Source organism: Gekko japonicus, unplaced genomic scaffold (genome assembly GCF_001447785.1).
Source record: "Gekko japonicus isolate JY-2015 unplaced genomic scaffold, Gekko_japonicus_V1.1 scaffold642, whole genome shotgun sequence".
Classification (NCBI taxonomy): Eukaryota; Metazoa; Chordata; class Lepidosauria; order Squamata; family Gekkonidae; genus Gekko; species Gekko japonicus.
Genome location: NW_015159727.1, coordinates 896,942 through 903,345, shown reverse-complemented (window position 1 = coordinate 903,345; position 6,404 = coordinate 896,942). Strand labels below are relative to the sequence as shown.

The following is a 6,404-nucleotide window of genomic DNA, read 5'->3' as shown; positions in this document are numbered from 1 at the left end:
CATTGACGACATATTGCTCACCGGCATCATACCACACATACCACTCATACCATCAGAAAACCCCTTCTAGTTCAAGAGGCTGCAGTTCTCCTTCAAGGTCTGCTTTGCTATGACCATCAACAAGTCCCAAGGCCAGACTTATCCAATGTTCCCTCTAAGATGAGTTAGTGTGAGCTAGCTCAGTTTTTTAGCCTCTGACTCACACATTTTTGTCTTAGCTCAGGAAGGATGACTCCAGAGGAAACTAATTTATGCCAAATTGCTTGCTCACAACTTTAATGCCAGTAGCTCACAAAGTAGAATTTTTGCTCACAAGACTCCACAGCCTAGAGAGAGCATTGGTGGTGACCCACAAATTCAAACCCCCTTAGTTTGGCTGGGGTTCTCCTGCTTTTTTGGTGGTTCTACCCACCGGCGGCTAGCTGGCCAACGGGGGAAGCCCCGCCCCCAAGCCCCAACACCCGCAGCCACCCCTCTCCCTTCTCCCTGCACTCTCACGCGCCGATAGGGCGTGCGAAACCTTTAACTGCAGGGAGTTGGCGTTTCCCCACATGCCCATCGGGCGGGTGGGGTGATGTCATCACTTTGAGATTGCCCCTCCCCCTCCGGCAACGCCCCCCAAAGTCCCCCACTGGGGGTAAAGTGGACTTGGCAACCCTACAACCCATTGACATGTAAGTTTAGGATCATTAGTTTTTGGGAGCCATTGTTTTCATGTATTTCAGCTGTGTTTGCCTATTTCATAACCCATTTAAGAAATTTAAGCAAAAATATACTTAACGTACCTACCAATGTTGAATTTGTTGAAATATTTATTGTACTTTGTGGTGGAACGCTGTGGGCTGCAGGCCCTGTTCCACCCTGCCCTCCAAGGTATTCCCGACATGGAGAGGGTTTTCATTGTTTTCAGGTAACCACTGCCACCACCTGACCTTTGTAAGGAATTGCCCACTGGGAGGGTCAGGATTCCCATCTTCCCTCTTCAGGACTCCCAGCTTCCCTCTCTCTATACGTGCCCTATCAGATGTTAAAATATAGGACACACTTCTTAGCTTAGGAAGTTACTAGGTCTCTACAGAGTGTCATTACCTTGAAATTTCCTCCAGCTCTTCAGGCCATCACATGGTTAATGGCTGCCTCCTCCAGACCTCAGTTGAGAGTTCTGTCTCCTCTGATGGACTCAGCACAAAAGAGCCCTTCCTTCTTGCTTCCAGAAGTATTATCTTCTCCCTTTTCCCACCCACTATCATGTAGGACTGTTGCAGTCTTTTTGCCTGCTAGATTTGATAACGTTGGGTTGTGAATTTGCTAAGAGGCCTTGGACTCCCTTTAATACAAAATAGCATTTTGATTTGTGCATGGTCATTGTGCCTACCTTGACTCACTATACCCTTTGATGAAGAATTGTCTTCGAAACAGTTTTAGTATTACATACGATACTTTCGGGGTATATTGGACAGTATTTTCTCTATGGACTGTTATGGCCCCTAGGAGAGTTTGTGCTTGTGGACTCTTTTGGATTGTATCATCACTTTGTGGTTTGTGTGAGTTTATGATGCGCATTACATTATTTTGAAGAGCTGTATGTGTTTACTTATTCAATATACTTAATATATTCCTATAGGCAATGCTCCCTCTAAGCTATGGAGTCTTGTGAGCAAAAATTCTATTTTGTGAGCTACTGGCATTAAAGTTGTGAGTGAGCGATCTGGCTACTGCATACATTAGTTTGCTCTGGAGCCATCCTTCCTGAGCTAAGACAAAACTGTGTGAGCCGGAGGCTAAAAAACTATGGGCTAGCTCACACTAACTCAGCTTAGCGGGAACAGTGCCTATGAGTATCATTACTTGTCTTAAAAACGTTTTGGGAGAATTTCCACCTTGCATTTGTAGGCGTGCAACCAGGGCAGACTTGCAGTTATAGAATACCTAGCTTTCCTAATGTGCGCAGCTTCAAAACATCTTGCTTTTAGGATCTTCTCTATTACATTTATATATCTCCGCTATCTCCCAGACCTGCCCCATTCACCAATGGCAGCAACAATCTTTTGTATGTTCCTTTGCGTATATAAATCAGCCGTAATAGCCTGTGACCAGAAACATCCAGGTTCTGGAAATATTGAAGAGATCTGTTGTTCATATGTGGGAGAACCAGTGTAATCCTTGTAATCCTTGGCAACACAAGTGATACTTTCACACCAAGTGTGGAAGAACAGTTATGGTGGGAAGCATTTGTCACTGTTTTAATAGCTAAGCTCAAAGCACAAAACTTGTCCATAATGGGGGAGACAGTGAGACAAAACTGTTGTAGAGCTGTTTTAGGATTCTGCTTGTACACAAATTTCTGTATACGCTGCAACACATTGGGTTTTCTGAGGTTTTATTTTTGTGTGGGGGGATCAATTTATGGAAACGAATTGAATTTCCATAGTAAAGCCTGATGACAAATTTAAGGAAGAATACTGAATGAATCTCTCATGCACCTGTGAAATCATACTATTGTGACTAGAAGAAGACTAGAAATGAAGAAAGAACACCCATCTTGCTTTTTGTTGCTGACTTAAGGGTATGTTAACATAATCAGAAGCAAATTCTGCTATTGCTTCTCTAAGACTCATTTAGGAAGGTGAACCTTTTGCAAATTTTAAGAGGTAGAGTATATCATCTGGGGTGGGAAGATGATGGTATGTTCAGGATGATCATAGGCAGGGGTCATTTTATAGAAAAAGAGGTGCAGGAGCTCATTAGCATACCTCATTAGCATAACTTATTTGCATATGCCACATACTCTGACATCACTGGAAGTGTGTCAGAAGGCAACACCCACCGCTCAGGATCCACTGGACTGTTTTGGATTGCTAGCTATTGGGGGGGGGCGTGGAGGGAGGAGGGAGAAGCTTGTACCTGAATAAAACTTGGTCTTTTTGGACTGGGGGGGCTCTGCAACTTACCTGGTTGCTTCTTGCTCTGACTGAGGGCTGCTGGGAGCAGGGGGTGGGGCTTGTTACATGTGCCTGCCCCCTGGGCTCTTTACTGCCGGAGCTCCGCTCCTGTGCGTTCCTGCAGGAAATGAGCCCTGATCATAAGACTATTGCAGAGTTTTTCTTGGCTCTGTATTTTACAAGGCCTTGGCCTGTATGACCCATGCTAGCCTGATCTTATGAGATCTAGGACGCTGAGCAGGTTTGGTCCTGATTTTGACAGCTGAGGTTCAACACCAGATCTCAGAAGTTAAGCAGGTTTAAAAGTCTGCTTTCCACTTTTGTGCAGTGGATAGAGGCATCCTAAGAATATTCCTCCAATTTTCTGCTCCATCTCCTTTCTGTTCTCTCGAGGTGAACCTTATTGGAATTAACAAATGAAGCAAGTGAATTTGAGCATAGCCTGATCCCCCCCCCAACTCCTTACTCAACAGATACATGTAGTTTGATACTGTGACAGACTGCATTTTAATTCAGCCCTGACTGAGAGCAATTTAACGCAGATTGAAGAACTGGGGGAAAGTTGGCAAGGAAGTTTGGGAAGTAGGCAAAGACTCCCATTTGGGCCAAAGAAAGGGGATAGATCCTCTAGTGAGAGGAGAATTTCCCTACCCAGTAAAATAGGGAGTTAGCTCTGAAAAGTGCAGAGATCCCTGGTCTGGTGTTGTTAGAAACTGCCTTTAGAGATCTTAAGAGTCATTTAAAAACAAGATGAGTACTGGTGTTTGAAGAAAAGGGTTTTGGGTACTGGAAATAGTGTACCAGCCTTCTGGAAACCAAAAGAGTCAGAAAATACTCAAAGAAAGTGTACTGGAGTATTTGGAAAAACACTGGAACAAAAGCCTCTCAAAATAAAGATTTAAGTAACTGTGAATATCTTAAGAAAATCTCATTAGCCTGAAACATAAGAACTAAAGACCTAAGGTCTGTGCATGTACTGATTTTACCTCAGAGTTATCTATATTGAGTTAGCTCAGAAATTTTAAATTAGGGTTGCCAGGTCCATCAAAGATGATGGCGGGGGGACATTCCAGAAGGAAGAAGTGATGTCACATGATGTGCCTGAGTCACCTGGAAATGACGTTGGGGCCGACACTGGTATTTGGCAAAACTCTATGGTAAAATCAGCCTCAAACAATAGAGTTTTGCTGCAAAACCAGAGCATCCACCCCTGACATCACCGACGTGCCTATATCACTTCTGGGTGATGCAGGCACGTCGCATTATTTCCGGTGATGTTGCTTTTTGGGGGTTGGGGTCTCCTTCTGCTGGCCAGCTGGCCACCAGCATGCAAGAACCTGCAAAAGTGGGGAATCCCCTGCTCCCAACTGGGAATGGCAACCCTAGACCTGATTTCACCTGACCTTTCCCCTCTGTGTTGAATAAAATTTTTAGTTAATTTTGAATTTCAAAATGTCTCAAGTGCCATTCTCACTGGTTTAAGTTAAAGGGCAGGCGAGAGTGATTGAGGAAGCTTTTCTCTGGTGCACACACGTGCTCTCTCTCGCTTTCCTTCCCCCCTCCCTTCCTCCCCAAAGGAGGAAGAGGATATCTCGGCCCCTGGAGGGGAGTATTGTTTCCATTATCATTTCTATTTTGAAAAAAAAATGCATAGTTACGGGGCTTTTATGATCCCTGTTCTGTCCTTTTGTTGTTTGAAATAACTGTTCTTGCAGCAATCCTTAGCTTGCTGTTGTATCTAAATCAGCAGTGCAGGGTTTGCACTTACCATGCAAACTATGATTCCAAGTTATTTGGAATCCTGACTTTCAGTGAAAGCACAAACCATAGTTTACTTACTCTGCTCAGTGTGAAAGCCATGATTTGTCCCAGATATAATTGATTATTCTACCATGTCTGAAGGGATGATGGTAGCAAGTTTTTGTCAGTAAGCCCAAAATTCACTTAAGCCTTGTTAAACATGCTGCATTTAAATCATGCCAGAGTTTGTTTGCTTCCTTTCTTTTAGAGATGGAGAAGACCTTCTGTTCCCATACTATCCATCCTACCAGTTAAAATCTGCCTTTCGAGTCCTGCTATCTGTGTCCTTGCCTTCAGAGGTGAATTTGATGGAGACTAGAGACAAGGCCTTTTCTGTGGTGGAACTTCACCTTTAGAACACCCTCCTCCTTAGGCCTGCCAACCTCTAGGTGGGGTCTAGAGATCTCCCGCTATTACAACTGATCTACAGACAATAGAGATTAGTTCCCCTGACAAAAATGGTTGCTTTGGAGGATGGACTCTATGGCATTGTGCCCCACTGAAGTCCCTCCCCTCCCCAGACCCCATCCTCTCCAAGCTCCATCCCTAAAATCTTCAAGTATTTCCCAGCCCAGAGCTGGCCACCCTACTTTCCCTTAAGGTCGGACTGGATCCTACTTTCTTTTGGGCACCAGGGTTAAACATGTTTTTACCCAGGCTTTTAATTAGAGGTTTTATCTTACCAGCTTTTTTAATGGTCAGCTTCTGTTTTATAGATAGTTTCTTATGCAATGGAGGGAAGGAAGCAATATGTTTCTACAAGGATTGGTATTGGGGCCAGTATTCTTTAATTGATTAATGAATGATCTGAAATAGGGGTGAGTAGTATAGTGGCCAGGTTTGCAGATGACACAGAATTATTCAGAATGGTGGAAGCCAAGGCTCAGTGTGAAGAGCACCAAGAGGATATCCACAAACTGGGCGAGTGGGCGAAGGTGTGGCAAATGAAGTTCAGTGGTGGTGAGTGTAAGGTGCTGCACATGGGGACAGAAAACCCCAACTTCATGTATATGCTAGAAAAAGATCTTGGGGTCGTAGTCGATAGCTCAATGAAAGTGTCAAGCTCAATAAAAGTGTCAACCCAGTATGCTGCAGAAGTGAGAAAGGCAAACTCTATGTGAGGGATTATTAGAAAAGTGATTGAACATAAAACAGCCAATATTATAATGGCCCTGTATAGATCTATGGTGCGGCCTCATGTGGAGTACAGTTCTGGCCACTGTATCTCAAAAAGGACATCACAGAGCTTGAAAAGATACATAAGAGTGCAACTGAGATGGTTAGGTGCTTGGAGCACTTTCCCTAAGAGGATCGGCTGAAGAATCTGGAACTTTTTAGCTGAAAAAAGAGATGACTAAGGGGAGAATGCCAAAGTTTTATAAAATTATGCAGGGGTGGAGAGGGTTGACAAAGAACTTTTTCTCCCTCTCACAAAATACCAGAACTCAAGGGCATCAAATGATGCTGATGGGCAGTAGATTCAGGACAGACAGAAGGAAATACTTCTTTATTTTTATTTATTTATTTATTTATTTATTTATTCATTCAACTTTTATCTCGCCCTTCCGCCGAAGCGGCTCAGGGTGGCTCACAACATTAATAAAACCAACATAGATAAAACATTAGTCCATAAAACAACTTACATAAATACAATAAATATAA

General features: G+C 43.5%; 1 protein-coding gene across 1 annotated transcript in view; it reads left to right on the top strand.

Moving 5' to 3' along the window:
- Positions 1 to 6,404, top strand: part of MAP2K6 (mitogen-activated protein kinase kinase 6) — a 132,827-nt gene that overhangs the window by 9,761 nt on the left and 116,662 nt on the right. The window lies entirely within an intron of this gene.